The following is a 17,988-nucleotide window of genomic DNA, read 5'->3' as shown; positions in this document are numbered from 1 at the left end:
CTCCCCAACCTGCTCATCTTGGGTTCACCAGCTTCTGTGGCTCCATGAATTGGGAAGGGCCTCTATCCTGATCCAAGGACTTGGGACATTCCAACCCCTACAATTAAGTGAACTGTTTCCTGGATATAAATCTCTCTATATATACTTATACACTTTACTGGTTTTGTTTCTCTACAGAACTTAGCCTAAGACAGCACTCTGAGTAGAAGTCGAATCCATCAATTTTACCTGCTCATCAGAGACAAAATTGAGCATATTCCCTGTCTTTTCTTCTTATTTCAGACATAACTTTTAAAAATTACTATCTTTGGCACCATTCACCCACACATAGCCCCCCATCATTCTGGGTTTTACATGTCCCAGGTTTCCTTTTCTTAAAACCTGTTTGTTGTTAGTTGCCATGGAGTCAATTGTGACTAATGGTGATCTCGTGTGTGCAGAGTGGCACTGCTCCATAGGGTTTTCAAGGCTGTTACCTTTCAGAATCAGATTGCCAGGCATCTTCCAAAGCGCTTTTGGGTCCCCTTTTCTATTTCATGCCCTAAACCTTCTTTAAATCTTTTTTTTTTTTTTTTCCAAATACCCTGGGCTCATTGGAAAACTTCCTGGCTGCCTCAGACTTTAAGCAGACATCGTCACTTTCATGTTTTCCATCATTTTCATTTCACCAACCAATTTATGGCTATTTTGGGTAGAGTATTTTCAGACTTGATTTAACACAAAAATACCAACTGAATGAAATAAAAAGAAATTAACCTGTTTAAATTAGTAAATAGCCAGCATCCATATTTTTTTTTAAATTTCAATTTCTTGGATGATTTATTTAGGCTTACGTAATGGTTAACTGAAAAGTTGACATTGGACTCCAGCGACTGGCTTCACAGGAGAAAGACCTGGCAATCTGCTTCTGTAAAGATTACAGTCAAGAAAACCCTATGGTAGCTCACCCAGTGGTCCTGTGGATCTGTCTCTTGTTTCAACAGCGTTTGGGTGGAACAGACCTGAAGACTCCCCACCTCCAGCCTTGGACTATCCTCCAACCTCCTCTCCAGGCACAACTTCCAGGACCATCTTCTTGGCCATCTCCTGTTTCCAGGACCAGCTAACAGTTTTTTTGTGGTTAGCCCCTAATTGTTGACTAACCATGAGCTCCCAAGATCTGTCAGAATTATTCCCCGAAAGGGAGGCTGGTGTCAACTACCTAGTCAACCCGCATCTGCAGACCTCCTACACTTTCCTCTCCCTGGGCTTCTATTTTGACTGCGACAATGTGGCCTTGAAAGCATGGGACACTTCTTCTGTGAGATGGCGAAGGAGAAGCATGAGGGTGTGAGTGTCTCTTGAAACTGCAAAATGAGTGCGGCGGCTGCGCCCTCTTCCAGGACGTGCAGAAGCCATCTTGAGATGAGCGGGATAGAACTCTGGATGTCCTGCAAGCTGCCCTGGCCGTAGAGAAGAACCTGAACCAGGCCCTTCTGGGTCTGCATGCCATGGATTCTACCCACACAGACCCCCATCTCTGTGACTTTCTGGAGAACCATTTCCTAGATGAGGTAAAACTCCTCAAGAAGATGGATGACCACCTGACCAACCTCCTCAGGCTGACTGGCTTTCAGGCTGTGCTGGGTGAGTAGCTCTTTGAGAGGGTCACGCTCAAGCACACGACTAGGAGCCCCCGAAACCTAGCCACCTGTGAGGGCCCCTCCGCATTCCCCTTCTGTCATCAGGCTTCAGCCTGAACTTCTCTCTCCACCCACAAGGCAGCATCTTAACCGCCCTGGAACCACTCTCCCAAGCCATGGACCAAATGGAAAAAATAAAACTTCTTCTTGTAGCAAAAGAAGAAAAAGAAAAGAAAGAAAGAAAACTCTAGGGCAGCTCAATCAACATTGACTGAGGTCTTAAGAGCTTGCGAGCAGCCATCTAAGATACGACTATTGATCTCTACTACTCTGGAATAAAAGAGAAACAAACTAAAGACTCAAAGAACAAACTCTAGGACAAATAGTTTATATGACTCACAGCTTCATATACCCTGAGACCAGAAGAACTAGATGGTGCCTGGCTACCACTCCAACCATTCTGATCAGGGATACAATAGATGAACCCTAACAGAATAAGAGAAAAATGTAGAGCAAAATTCATATTCTTTTAAAAAAAACCCAAACTTACTGGATGGGTTGAAACTGGAGGAAACCCTGAGACTATGGCCCTGAGATACCCTTTAAACTTTGAACTGAAGCTACACTGAGAGGTCACCTTTCATGTAAACAACATCCCAACATACTGGCTCATAAAAAAAAAAAAATGTCTTGAGTACTGTAACAATGACGTGGTAGTGGTGTCTGACCTTCTCTAACTTCACAAGGTTGAAGGAGAATCAAGATCAGCAGCCCAAGGCTGATTCCTATGAGGCAGAGGTCAGACATGCCTCTTCTCTCCAAACTTTTTATGAATTCTGACACCAACCGTCCCTCTCGTGGCACTCTCTACTTCTCTGCTAGATTTGATAATTCATGGCAATGGCTACACAGAACTCACAAACAATACTCACAATTAAGGGGTTTATTAGGGAAGTAACAGGTTACAATTCAGATTGAGGAACACTCAGGATACAGTTTGTCAATCAGGACAGCCTCTTCCCAGTTGTGCTGGCAGGCAGGCCTCTCCATAGCCTTAGGCCTCTGCCCTGCCCATGCAAGTGTTACAAAGCTCTTTTAGCCCTGTTGATAAGTACCCAGAGGCACCCCATTCCGCCAGCAAGCCTCCTCCTGCCCAAAGGCACTCAGCTTTCTAGCTCTATGGGCCAGGAAGCCCACCACACCGTCTTCTGTTGGTTTCTCCTGCCAGTCTCATGCCACTGTTTCTCTGCCACTCCTGCTCGCCATCTCCAGTGTTAACAGCTCTCTGTCTCCTAGTTCCAGGAGCTTCTCAGTGCAGGAATCCCGGGTCCAAAGGGTTCCGCTCATGGCTGTTCTTTCCTGGTGGTGTTGGGATACTTCCTTTCCCACCTCTGGCATGGCTCATTTCAAGCCCACTGGGATGGTAAAACTGACCAGTCCTCTTGGTGGGCCATAGTTACCCTATTTGCACAGTCCCACCTAATCACTTGGGTGGGAGTTAAAAGACCATGGCGAGAAAGACCACACAAAAGTGATCCATTGCACCCATGTACTGTACTCCTTTAAAAAATCATCTATATGAGGCCACTGTAAAGATTGGGGGTGGGGCATGGAAACTAGATTAATAGAAATGGAACAACCAGAATGGAAATAATGAGAATGTGGATACACTGTGAAAAATGTAACAAATGTCACTGAACAATTTGTATAGAAATTCTTAAATGGGAACCTAATTTACTGTGCAAACTTTTACTAAAAACACAATAAAATATTACTAAAAAAAAAAAAAAAGAAGAAGAGAAAACCCTATGGGTTCTACTCTGACACTTGGGATCCCTATAAATTAGACTTGACCTCATGTAACAGCTCTTAGAAACAGTGTTATCTAGTCTCTGGCCCAGTGCTCTGTTCATCAGGTATTGAGAAGACAACTTGGACCTAGTAATACAACAACTCACCTTTTTGCACAATTCCCAATTTACCAAACTACATACTACCCAAATGAAATCACTGGGGAATTTCCTGAGTTTTGAGGTGGGTAAAATCGGCTACTAGGAAGAAAGAAAAAAAGCAGTAGTAGGATTTTTGTTTGACTAAAACAAACTGAGATTTAGGTGACTAAATCCTCTAGACTTTCAGCTTCTGGCAGACATCTAAATGTCCCTTTAGCCTGAAAAGAAAGAACAAGGGAGTGACTGTGACTGCTCTGACTTGACCCACAAATATTTCTGCTGGAGGGTAGTTCCCCTATTTGCAGTGAAAGTAAGCAGCACCAAAAATGACTTATGAGAGAGGTGGGAATCAGGTATACAATCAGGTAAGTGAATTTGCTCCTGATTGGCATTGAGCCCTGGTGGCGCAGTGGTTAAGAACTGTGCTGCTAACTGAAAGTTGGCAGTTCAAATCCACCAGCCTCGCTGAGGGAGAAGGATGTGATGGTCAGTTTTTGTAAAGATGCAGCCTCGGAAACCCTACGGGGCAGTTCAACTCTGTCATATAGGGTTGCTATGAGTCGAAATCAACTAGACAGTAACTGGTTTGGTTGGGTCATTAAGTCGATCCCTGAAAATGAGATATCTAATAGTTGATAAAATAATTTGATATGTCCTCCTTTTTCCTGGAGAGGTGTGGTTTATGGGAGTGGAGAAGTATTTGTTTAGTTTTTTTTTTAGCAGTGAAACTAAGAATATTTGTTGTTAGTTGTCATTGAGTTGATTCCAACTCATGACAACCGCTTGTATGAAGAGTAGAATTGCTCCATAGAGTTTCTAAGGCTCTGACCTTTCAGAAGCAGATCACCAGACCTGTCTTCCGAGGTGTCTCTGGGTGGGTTCGAACTGCCAACCTTTTGTTAGTAGAGCACTTAACCATTTGTGCCAACCAGGGACTCCTAAGGATATCTAGTGACTTGTAATTAGAAGACACCCTCTTCTCTAAATAATTAGAAAAATTAATTCATGCAGTCAATAAGTTTATATGTTATTGCTCTGTGTAAAGCACTATACACTGCACTCAAAGCAGAATGCAAAGGCAATCCAGTCAGGTTTTGTCACAACATGTTAAATAAGTGATGCAAAGTAATTAGTGTTTATGAATGAACAGAATGAGCGTTTACTTGGATTTGGATCCTTCTGAAGATATAAAAAAGAGAGTAAAATGTGGAGAACATCTAAATGAATCTTTTACTTTTGCTATTTTCCAGTTATTCTTTTTTTGAGATTTCACTGTCCAAGATTCTAATACTGGAAAGAGAAAATTAAACTGATCTGATACTGTATACTCTGCTCTGAATCTCTCTCTAACTGGGTACATTTTGTTGTATAGATAGTTGAAAATTGATCTTTAAAATTTGTTCTATTAAAAATAAGCTGAATGATCTGCACTGATTTAGGGTTGGTCTGTATTTCCCTGTTAAAGTTTCCATTCTCATTCAGACTTCAGCAACCTCTCTTTATGTACTCTCCAGTCTCTTCCACTTCTATTAATTGTCAGAAATAGTGTCTAGTGACAATTTTGAATATAAAGTTGCATATCTGTAAGGTGTGGAGAAATTGAATTGTGACCTGTGTGTTGGTTCCTTTCCTCTCCTTGTGATGTTCTACTCTATGGAGTGCCTAACACAGCGCCAAGGTCACCTGTCTATGAAACGTCATGATCGTATGTTTAATATGATAGTAAATGGAACCCTGGGCTCTTGGAGGGATTCATTCACCTCACAAGGATAAAGAACTTCCAAAATCATTCAGTCTCTTTGCACATCATCACTGAGATAAGATTTTCTGCCTATTTCTTTTATAGTGATCACATGATCTCTGTGCAGGGCATAGATTAAATAGATACATACACAAGTTTGGTACTTTCATTAGAGCACGTGCAAAAATAATAGCAAACACTTACATGCATTGAGTTAGTTAATATTATTATCCCCATTTTACAGCTGTGCCAATGGAGTAAAGAGATTAATTAACCTCCCCCCTCCCCAAGGTTACAAGCAGTATTTGGCAAAGCTATTATTCCAACCCAGGTAGTATGGCTCCAGAGTTTGGTGCTCGTAACCACCACGCGATAATGCCTCTGGCTCAACTGCTAACCTAAAGGTTGGCAACTCAAGCCCACCCGGTGGTACCATGGAAGTTGGTCAGGAGATCTGCTTTTGATTAGAGCCAAGAAAACTCTATGGAGCAGCTCTACTCTGTAACACATGGAGTCCCCATGCATAGGAATTGACTTGATGGCAACTAACAACAAAGAAGGGTAACAGAGAGAGGGAGAAAAGGAAAGAGATTGAGAAGGAGAGAAAAAAAGAATGTAGTTTTCTAGGAATTAAAAAAAAAAAAATTGCCGTAGTAACATATTGTATAAGTTCTCCTTAGCCGTTCCATTTAGTTGGTGAAAGCTTTCTGGAGTGGTTAAGGATGGAGTATTGCATGTTTTCTTCAGGCATAGAACACTTGCTAATCTCCCTTCTGTGCCCTTAAAGGAGAACAAGGGTTAACATTAACATTATATACAAACAGCACAGTAGCCAAAGATGTTTAAGTAGCCCTGGGTTTGTTTTTAACTTAAGAACCTAGACTTGTAGATTATGTCAAAATAATTGCAAAAACGTTTCTTGGGAGGGTTTATCTACCTACTACCAGTTACCGTGGAGCCTATACCCCATGTGTGTCAGAGTAGAATTGCGCTCCTAGGGTTTTCAGTGGCTGATTTTACGGAAATAGATTGCCAGGCCTTCCAAGGCCTCTCTGGGTGGATTCAGACCTCCAGGCTATGGATTAGCAGCCAAGCACATTAACCGTTGATACCACCCAGGGACTCCTAGGAAGCTTTAGTTTAGCATTAGTCAAAGTAAGAAACTGGTAAACCAAAAAAAAAAAAACCAAACCCAGTGCCGTGGAGTCGATTCCAACTCATAGCGACCCTATAGGACAGAGTAGAACTGCCCCCATAGAGTTTCCAAGGAGCGCCTGGCAGATTCGAACTGCTGACGCTTTGGTTAGCAGCCATAGCACTTAACCACAAGAGCCACCAGGGTTTTCCTAAATCGAATCTAATAGCTGTTACAGACTGCCTTGTACACTTAAAAATGGTTAAAATGGCATGTTTTATGTTATATATATTTAACATAATAAAAAAAATGCTTAAAAGAACCTGACACGTAAGTAGTTTTTATCATCTGAACTTTTCTTCTCAGAACCAGAAAAAATGAATAATGCTTTACAAAAAAAAAATAATGCTTTAAAATGGACATATCACTTTCATATATTTTATAGCACTTAATTTTCACAAAATCTTGTGAATTAGGCAGGACAAAGATTATTACCGACCCCCCCATCCTCTCCTCTCTTTTTCCTCCAAAAAACAGAGGTCATGTAATAAATGGCATAGCTGTTTCCCCTCCTGGCATGTCCCAGCAATCCCGCTTATAGAAATCTGTGCCAAAGACATATGGGCAAAAACAGAATATGTATGCACAAGCAACTCTTTGTAATAGCAAATGACTGGAAACAGCCCAAAATAGCCATCAAGGGTGGCCTAGCTAAATAAACTACATCCATGTACACCCACAGAAAACAATTATGCTCAGTCCCTTTAAAATATAGCCTTCTGACTATGTTTTCCTAGTGAGATATAGCAAAAACAAACAAACAAGCAAAGCCTGGAGTCGATTCCAGCTTGCAGCAACCCTATAGGACAGGGCAGAACTGCCACACAGGATTTACAAGGAGTGGCTAGTGGATTTGAACTGCTGACCTTTTGGTTAGTAGCTGAGCTCTTAACCACTGTGCCACCAGGGAGGCAGTGAAATATAGCATGTTATGGTTAAGATTGTGTGTCAACTTGGCTGGGCCATGATTCTCAGTGTTTCAGCAGTTGTATAATGTTGTGATCGATCGCTTCCCTGTTGAAATTTGATATGTGGTCACTCCCATGATGGAATCTGCTGAGTGGTACGAGTGGAGGCTGGGCCTGTGGTGGCTCACTGCCCCTCAGCCTTCATCTCTCTACCTTCCACTGCGTAGTTCCTTCCTGCTTGCCTTGCCAAGGCTTTTGGCTGGTTTTGGATCCTGCACCTCCCTCTTGTTCATCTGACCTCTGGTATTTGGGACTTGAGCTAGCAGCTTACCTGCTGATCTTGGGATTTGTCAATCTTCACAGCCTGTAAGCAAGAGTCCTATTCTCCATTAGAAGGACTCCAGAGGTCATGGTCACCAGACCCTCTGTTAACCCAATATGGAACTATTCCTAAAGCCAACTGTCCAGACAGGGATTGGACTGGACAATGGGATAGAAAATGATACTGGTGAAGAATGAGCTTCTTGGATCAAGTAGACACGTGAGACTATGTTGACATCTCCTGTCTGGAGGAGAGATGAGAGGGCAGAGGGGTCCAGAAGCTGGCCGGATGGAAATGAAAGAGAGAGTGGAGGGAAGAAGGGTGCTGTCTCATTAGGGGAAGAGCAATTAGGAGTATATAGCAACGTGTATATAAATTTTTGTATGATAGACTGACTTGATTTGTAAACTTTCACTTAAAGCACAATAAAAATTTTTTTTTTTTTTAAAAAGAGTCCTACTCTCCCACCTGCCGATCTTGGGTTCTCCAGCCCCTGCAGCTACGTGAATCAGGCGTAGCTTTGTGGTCTTGCCTGTCGATTTTGGGTTCGTCGATCTTCGTGGCCTGTGAGCGAGAGCCCTGCTCTCTGACCTGCTGATTTTGGGTTCATCAGCCCCTGCAGCTACATGAATCAGGAGAAACCTCTATCCTGATCCATGGACTTGCGACCTTTCAGCCTCTACGATCTAATCAGCTGTTTCCTTGATAGAAAAAAAAAAAATTTTTTTTTTTTGCCTCTCTATGTACATATTTATACGTTTTTCTGGTTTTGCTCTAGAGAACCCAGCCTAAGACACACGAAGAAAAAAAAAAAGACCCACACATGGTGGTACACACAAATGAACTTCGTTCAGCAGTCTTATGTTGGCAGTAGAGGCAGCCTCCGGGTAACTTACAGACAACTAGTACTTAAGAACAGAGTGCAGTAAAGAGTTAAACACAGTGGTTCATAATAAGGAGTGCACGTACTATTTGTGACATTCATGAACACATTGTGCAGTTTTTTTTTTTTTTTTTGCATAGAAAGGTAAAATATGTGCTGTATACTAAGACAAACATTTAACTAAAAAGCCAAACTTGTTGCCATAGAGTCAATTCCAACTCATTAGCGACTCTATAAAAGAGTAGAACTGTCCCGTAGGATTTCAGAGGAGTGGCTGGTGGATTCAAACTGCTGACCTTTTGATTAGCAGCCAAGTGCTTAACACTGTGCCCCCAGAGCTTCAAACATTTGACTAACTGACGCTGAATAGGAACCATATGCACCTGTTCTGACTTACCTCCAAGTCTGACTTAGAGACAGATTTAGGAACAGATCTCGTTTGTAAGCCGAGGTCTGCCAGTATTATTTTCATTATACTGTTATCTGTATGTGGGGGTGAATGTATGTGTGTTTACATATATGGATAAAGCAAATGAGTAATTATGTTTATATCATCGGAATCAATATTTTCTGCATAGATTTCTACAAGTGGAATTGCTGGGTCAGAGGGTAAAATAACATGTTATTTTACTTGATATTGCCAAATTCCTATAAATTGTATAATTTTGTATTTCCGCTCGCAGCACATGAGCACCTCTGTTTTCCACAGCTTCTCCGACGCAGTGGATTATCAAACTCGTGAAGTTTTGCTAATTTGATAGGTAGGCAGCAGTATTTGGTATAGCTTTACATTTATCTTTTTATGAATGAGATGGAGTATCTTTTTGACTGATTATGTATGCGATGAACTACTATGAAGCTCTTAAGCTATGGAATGTTAACTTCTATGAAGTGATCTCCAGGATCTATTGTGAAGTTAAAAAAAAAAAAGCCAGGAACAAAGAATGTGTATGGTAGACCACCTTTGGTGTGGAAATGGGGCAGTGAATACATAATACACAATGGAAAGGTAAAACGAAATCTACCAAAAGTGATAACCTCTGGTGAAAGAGCAAGAACATGAGAGGGAGGGGGCTGGAATAGAAGCTAGCTCTTGCTGAGTAGATCTTGTTTGATAGTTTTGACCTTGGAATCATATAAATATTTAACATGATTAAAATACAAAATGAAAGTTAAAAGCAACCCTGTCATGGATTGAATTACGTCCCTCCCCCCAAATGTGTGTATTAACTTGGTTAGGCCATGATTCCCAGTATCGTGTGGTTGTCCTCCATTTTGTGATTATAATTTTAGGTTAAAGAGGATTAGGGTGGAATTGTAACACCCTTACCACATCCCTGATCCAATATAAAGGGAGTTTTCCCTGGGGTGTGGCCTGAACCACCTTTTATCTCTCAAGAAATAGAAGGAAAGGGAAGTAAGAAGAGAGTTGGGAACCTCATAACCACCAAAAAAACAGCTGGGAGCAGAGCGTGTCCTTTGGACCCGAGGTTCCTGTGCTGAGTTGCTCCCAGATCCAAGGGAAAACCTATGACAAGGACCTTCCTCCAGAGCCCACAGAGAGAGAAAGCCTTTCCCTGGAGCCAGTGCCCTGAAGTCAAGCTTCTAGCCTACTGGACTGTGAAGAGAATAAACTTTGTTAAAGCCATCCACTTGTGGTGTTTCCGTTATAGCAGCACTGGATAACTAAGACAAACCTCCACAATGGAAAACAAACTGAAATAAATGAATTTTCACATGTTTAAGGACTGTTTGCATTTCTTTTTATTTGCATTCTCCATATCTTTGGCCCCTTTTTCCATCAGGATGGCTTTCTTTTTAAAAAATGTTAGAAGCCTTTTGTATGTTAGCCCTTTATGATGTAAATTGGCAATAATTTTTTTACAGTTTGTAATTCAACTTTTCCTTTGTTTTTCATTTGTTTAGATTATAATTAAAGTGATTAATCTCTTCCCTATTGCTTTTGGATTTTGAGTCATAGTTAGAAATGTTTTCCACACTCCCAGGTTATAAAGAAATTTACACTTTTTTAAATAGTACTTGTATGCTTTCAATTTTTTGTATTTAGATCTCTGATCCATTTGGAATTTTTTTTTTTTTTTTTACAGTGTTAAGAACGGATTGAATTTTATCTTTTTCCATGTGGCTCTCTAGCCCTACACCTTTTTATTTTATCTCATTTCAGTGAACTTCCACACTTATTTCTAAAAGTAGCAAGGCACTATTACTGAAAAGAGTACCTTGGAGGGGAAAAGGGAAAGCACCTTTATTTAAATTTAGGTTTTGCTTTTAATTAGTGCCACTAGATGGCACACATCATTTCCTTTGGACATTACCTCAGCTAGCAGCCTTTTTTGTGGGCTCAGCTGATAAAGTATCTGCCAGGGAGCCTCCCTCAATGTTCTCCCTGCATCCATGCTTGGAATAAGATGACTTGTGCAGCTTCTCAAATCAGATCCAGGGCTTTTCTCTATAAAGCCAGAATGATTGCCCCTGGAATCGCTATTCCAGGCCCAGCATGTTCCACAGAACTGTGATTCCATTTGTTAATAAAACAAACATTTGGGGAAGTATCATTTATATTCTGTGCTAAATTTGAATTTAAGAAAGTTAAATACCGATTATATCAGGTCACTGGAGCTCTTACCGTAAGGCGCCCTGGCAGTGCTGTGGTTAAAGCACTCAGCTGCTAACCAAAAGGTCAGAGGTTCGAACCCACCAGCCATTTCAGATATGACAGTCTGTTTCCATACAGATTACAGCCTTGGAAACCGTATAGGACAGTTCTACCCTGTCCTATAGAATCACTATGAGTCCACATTGACTCAACAGAAATGGGTTTTTTTTTTTTTTTTTTTTGGAGCTTTTACCGGTGCAGTGGACACCTAGATCCCCCTCCAAGGCTGAGGCTCTCATTCTTATCACTTCCACAATTGGCTTCTGATAGTTTGCAATTGAGTCCCCTCTGAGAATTGCTCTCATTGAAGGGAGCTGCCTCACCCTAGATGACGCCTTGTCCCTGGGACAATCTGCATGGCTTCGCTGGTCCCTGTTGGGGAACAAAGGCCTGACCCCCTTGCCTCAATTCAGGGCCACTCAAGGGCGTCCCAGCTCCAGAGCTTCCTGTAGGATCTGTTGCGACCTATGTGGCTACTGCATGACAGCTAACCTGTCCCTCGCCGCTTCCTGTTTCCTTTACTCCTTTACAGGTATTATCCCAAGGGCTCTCCCAGTAAGCCGCCTCTACAAAATCTCCACCTCAGTGTCTGCTTTTCATACAACCAGGCTTAAGGTACAGAGTCCACAGTTTTCCCTAAACAGTGCTACTGTTCAGTGATTTGTTTGCACACCTTACCTTTCTGCTAAGTGGAAATCCCTAGAGAAGGCAGGGGCCAGGTTCATATTTACTCCCCACACAGAGTCTAGTCCAGAGCTCTGAAGGAAGTTGTTAATGAATGCTTTTTGAATGAATGAGCAATTCCTATTAATAAGGACAGCTTTCAACCACACTCTTATAAAAAATCAAGAAAACCTCATAAAGATGAAAATGAAAAGATTCTCATTTAGGAAACAGAGGAAGAACAGGGGCCGGAGGGGAAACTATAGGACAGTGTGTCCCAACGTACGGCCTGCAGGTCTATAGTTCTGTGGGATGTTAAAAAGACACCCCTTGTCAAATAAATACGGGGACTTAAACCAGTTTCGTTGCCATAGGATTTCTAGGGGCCTCTAACACACCGTTGTGCACTGGGACTTTCCAATAAGACGAGGGAATTAGGCTGTGCATTGCAGTATTTGATTGTTGAGTTATTTTATTGCAGTTATTGCATTAGGTGCTGGTGGCTGGGGAGCAGACTTTGGTGCACTCTGCACTGTGGCCATACAAGCCCATGGAGAACACCCTCCAGGGCTGCTCTTCAGACAGTGGACTTTCCTGTCACTGCACTCACACTCTGTCTCCATGGTTAAATCAGATTCCTGTGGTCTCTCAGGTATTAAAAACTTGGATATAATTGTACATCACATATGCACCCCCTCAACGGTCAATTGGAGAAGAAGGAGATAGAATAGGTATTAAAAAAAAAAAAAAAACGTTGCTGTTGAGTCAATTCCGACTCATAGTGACCCTGTAGGACAGAGTAGAGCTGCCCCATAGAGTTTCCAAGGAGCGCCTGGTGGATTCGAACTGCCAACCTTTTGGTTAGCAGCCAAACTCTTAACCACTATGCCACCAGGGTTGCCAGAATAGATATAGAGGGAAATAATTTGAAACCATCAGAGGCCTTCCAAAGACAGACATTCCACCTATCTGAAATCTACTGGCAATTCCTGTTTGGCCCCTGGAGTAAGCAGACAGGATAGGCAGGTATATGACACTCTCTAGAATACGGCAAGGGTGGTGTGTTGGTTGGATCGCCCAAGAAGAAGATGCCAAAACAGGGTTAGATGTGCAAGAGATTTATTGGGGTAGTGTCTTGGGAGAGTAAGGGAGAAGCAGAAATAAGCAGGGAGCGCCTTTAGACCTATGCAGCTATGACCCTGTGGAAGGCAACAAGGGAGGAAAGATTGAGTAGGAAGAATCTCAGACTTCTGGGTAATTCTAAAAACGTTTTGGCCAGGCTGACCCAAAGTCAGAGCCTGGTGGTGTAGTGTTTAAGCGATATGCTGTTCTGCTGTTAACTTAAAGGTCAGCAGTTCGAACCCATCTGCCACTCCAAGGGAAAAAGATGTGGCAGTCTGCTCCCTTAAAGATTACAGCTTTGGAAACCCTCTGGGGCAGTTCTACTCTGTCCTATAGGGTTGCTATTAGTCAGAATTGACTCCACAGCAGTGGGTTTGGTTTTTGGTTTTGACCCAAAGCCACTTATTAGAGTAGTTGTGCATCCCACAGGAATGGGCCAGCACCAGCAACCTCAGTCATTGGCTGAAGCAGCCCAAGGAGCACATGCCGTGGTGGATCCAGAGGGGTGACAGCTGGGGCCGTTGGTCAGCTGTGCTCCTTACAGCAGGAAATCTGGGTGGTATGTTTTTATGGCTACCACGGGAAGTGAAGTCAGGTGACCTGGGTTTGAATTCTAGCTCTACCACTTAACTGTGGGAAAGTTATCTAACCACGCTGAGCCCCAAAATCCTCATCTATAAAATGGAAACTATTTAAGTATCTACCTCCAAGAGTTGTTGTGAGAATAGCATAACTCTTGTAAAATTCTTAGCATTTTGCCTGGCACGTTGTTAGACCTGAATAAATGTTCTCTGTTACGATTACCTGTAAATGAGCTTGTAGCTGGTACAAGGTCAGAAGCCTCAACTCTCGGAATTGTTACAGGTGGATGAAATGCTGCGATGTGGGAGAAAGCCTTTACTTATTATACCATAGGGAGCCCTGGTGGCACAGTGGTTGAGTGCTACACCTGCTAACCAAAAGGTCAGCAGTTTGAATCCACCAGATGCTCTGTGGAAACCCTATGGGGCAGTTCTACCCTGTCAAATCGACGGCAATGGGTTTAGTTTTTATTTTATTTTATTTATTGTACCACACAATGTGTACAGAACTCTTCTCCAGCATCTTTAGAATGTTATCCCTTCTCCTTGCCCCTCAGAATGGTGAAGATCTTCCCTGTTGAACTTCACTTCCAAAGGCTTAAAACATATGGTAAAGGGAGAGCAGCCCCATTTCCCTGCTGGATCGACGTCCCTGGTATGAGACACCCCCCTTTGCAAGTTTCCCTTGCAGAGTTTAGTGTGTTTACCCATTTATTTGTGTGCTTCCTATGGAGGTCAATAAGGCTGTAAACAGAGGAGAGCTCCAGATCAGTCAAGCAAATTACCGAATATTGAAAAGGTCTTTGCAGTAAAGCACATCCCTATAATCTACAGAATATATGAGGCATTAAAATCCTAATGCCTCGGCTTTTGATCGGAATTTATAGAAGATGAGGAGAATGAACCACCTCAGTCCATTTTTACGGCCAAATTAAAACGAGAGTGAATTCGCTTAACCCCTTCCAGCCGTCTTAAATTCACTGAACTACCTTTTATGCTCCCGGAATCCTGTCTCATTGTGACCCAATGGTGGGATGAGGAGCTGTATTGCCTTAGAACCTTCCAGAAAGACTGAAGGAGAGACAAGGGATAGGTGATAATACAATTAGTGGGTGAGGCATCTTTTCACATTTGAGACTGGGCTGATGGTTAAGGTAGTGCTGCTGGCTTCTCAACGATGTTGGTCACCTGACCCCTGGGTCTGTCTATGACATTGACTGGCTCAAAGGCATGACCCGTCCTTCCATTGAAAATGTAGCAGAGACAGCTCTGCATAGGCTCTGTACCTCTGTACCACCCACCAATTGGAACTGGTTGCTAACCAAAGACAGCAGCTTCAGAGCTCAGGAAGAAAGTGGATGGAGAAAAACATGTGAAGCTATGTGGACACCACATTCAGAATGCAGTCTTTCATACCTACAGGAATTCTTGGACTGCAAGCAACTATGGGGGCTGCTTTGGAAACATTTCTAGGAAATATTCCCTAGGAAATGTACCTAGGAAAGAGCCAATTCACTTGCATAACCTCATAACTGATGTTATTTGTGCTATTATCTTTAATTGTTTGCAAAACTTTAAATTACACTGCAGCCTGAGACACTCCATCAAGGGAAGAGGCAAAGGGTGCTAGCATTTATTCTATATAATATGCCAGACATTAACCCTCCCATCAACCCTGTGGGGTAATTATTATTCCCATTTTATAGATGAGAAAGCTGAGGTTTAGAGAGTTTAAGAAACTTGTCTAAGGTTCTAGAGCTGTTAAATAGTAGAGGTGAGATTCCAATCTGGGTCCGCCTGTCTCCAAAAAGCCAAGCTCAGTCTAATACATCTTAATGCTGATCATACCACCTTCCCTGTGGACTTCGGAGCAGCCATTATTTACAAGCCACCGTTTGATTCCAGCGACAACTGGAAAACTTCCCATCGAAAAATGTCTCCTTCACTAATCTCTGTCATTTCCTTTTAGGGGCTGGTTGCTTTGGCTTTAGTTCTCTCTTTTAAATGCAAATAATCTTGAGGGATGAGACACTGTGAATAAATGTTTCAGATACTTTATTTTCTAAAGGCAGATCTTGACAGCATTAGACCATGGGTCATCTGAGGAAGAGAGAGGGGCTTACGCAAGGCAATGGTAAAAAAGGAACCAAATTCATAAGTATATTCCAAAATTTTACCCAGGGCTGACCCCAGTGGTCTCTTTTTGCTTTTTAGGAAGAATAAATTCTAGATTTTAGAATGTGGATAACTATCTGGTGCAATTATTGTAAGAAATAAATGACACATTGTATGTGAGACAGCTTTGTAATATAAATGACAAACAGAAGGTATGGTGAGATAGTATTTCAATTTGCAGGCAAATTGAATTTTTATGGCCAAAGACACTCTTCCTGTTCCACCTGGCTCCATTCTCTTGACCAAGCATCACATACAAATGGAAAAAGAAAATATGCCTGGGCATTAGAAATAAATTATATAAATCAAAGATCTGTTTATTCTCAAAAACAGTGTTTACTGTCTCAGACTGAAAGAAATGTGATTTAAGAAAATGTTGAATACATTTTTCATGAATTTCAACTTTATTTGCTCTTAATGTTTTAAAAACACAATTGATAATTCTACCAATTTGATCTTTTTTTTTTTTTTGAAGAGCTATATTAGAATTTACCAGTAGAGGGGAGTCAAGGAATGCAAAATATCTCTCAATTTAGGGTACTTTTGTACATAAACAGGGCAACCATGTCCTCTAACCCATGCTCTTTTATTAGCTAGTGGATCCATGTGAGCACATTACATTTTATTAACAGATCAGTCTGTAATGAAGGGCAAACAAACAGATTTGTAGATCACAAAGGCACTGGCATTTTCCAAGTTTCTTGACACTATAGTAAAATCAATTTCTTTTTCTTAGTTTTGCATGCCTATTCTTGAATGTTTGCTTAGAATGAAGTCTGCTTGACATGACTGTGAAAGAAAACTGGACTCCTGCAAACTAGATCTCAAACATACTCAGTCTTCATCTAGATGAAGAGGGGATACGAGAACACAGTCTGAAGCCTGTTCAAACAGACCAGAAAAACACACAACACACACACACAAACACACTCGCATCTCTGAGAACCCAGTTATTTGCCACTAGACGGATGCCAGTTAATTTTCCAAAGCCTCTTTCTCTTGAAAAAGGCTTGAGGGAAGGTGAGTTTATAGATTAGAATGCATGAACCCTAAAATAGAGGGATTAGAAACAGTCATTGCCAGCAACCTGAAGTACGTGTTGAATGATTCCCAAACTTAGACATTAGAGACACAAAGATACAGAAGGCGAGGCCATTGCCTTGAGTAGGAATACTCTAACTGAGGAGATAAGGGAGAATATATTTTGCCCTGAGATTTCTCATGTAGGAAAGACAAAGAAGGTATGAGTTCCCTAGGGCTGCTGTAACAAATTTCCACAAACCAGGGGACTGAAAACAACAGAAATTCATTCACATAGCTCTGGAGCCTAGAAGTCAGAAATCAAGGGGTCAGCAGGTTTGGTTCTTACAGGAGCCTCTGAGGGTAGAAGCTGTTCCATGCTCCTCTCTTCGCTTCTGGGGTTGCTGACAATCCTTGGTGTTCCTTGCTTGGCAGACGCATCACTCCAATTTCTGCCTGCTCATTGCATGTTGTTCTCCTTCTGTGTCTGCTCTGTGTCTCTTCTCTTCTAATAAGGACACCAGTCATCTTGGATTACGGGCTCACCACACTTCAGTACTGGAGTCCCTGGGTGACACAATTAAGCACTCAAATACTAACCTAAAGGTTGGCAGTTTGAACCCATCTAGTGGAGCCTCGAAAGAAAGGCCTGGTGATCTGCTTCTGAAGGGTCGCAGCCTTGAAAACCCTATGGAGTGCATGTCTACTCTGAACACATGGGGTCTCCATGAGTTGGAATACACTCGATGGTACCTGGTGGTATACTCTAACAAGGCCTTCCATAAACCCATTGCCATCGAGTCGATTCCATCTCATAGTGACCCCACATGACAGAGTAGAACAGTCCCATAGAGTTTCCAAGGAGCACATGGTGGATTTGAACTGCCGACTCTTTGGTTAGCAAACTTAGCTCTTAACCACTATGCCACCAGGGTTTCCAATATGACCTTAAAAAAAAACCCAAACCAAACCCAGTGCTGTAGAGTGGATTCCGACTCATAGAGGCCCTATAGGACAGAGTAGAACTGCCCCATAGAGTTTCCATGGAGCATCTGGAGGATATGAACTGCTAACCCTTTGGTTACGCAGCCATAGCACTTAACCACTATGCCACCAGGGTTTCCAAT

At 42.1% G+C, this 17,988-nt stretch overlaps 1 pseudogene; it reads left to right on the top strand.

Annotated features, from left to right (window-relative positions):
• Positions 1-1,144: 1,144 nt before the first annotated feature.
• LOC126084413 (ferritin light chain-like) lies at positions 1,145-1,739 on the top strand (annotated as a pseudogene).
• The last annotated feature ends 16,249 nt before the right edge of the window (positions 1,740-17,988 follow it).

Source organism: Elephas maximus, chromosome 10 (assembly GCF_024166365.1).
Source record: "Elephas maximus indicus isolate mEleMax1 chromosome 10, mEleMax1 primary haplotype, whole genome shotgun sequence".
Lineage (NCBI taxonomy): Eukaryota > Metazoa > Chordata > Mammalia > Proboscidea > Elephantidae > Elephas > Elephas maximus.
Note: the sequence above shows the minus strand (reverse complement) of the source record. Positions and strands in the feature narration are given on the sequence as shown.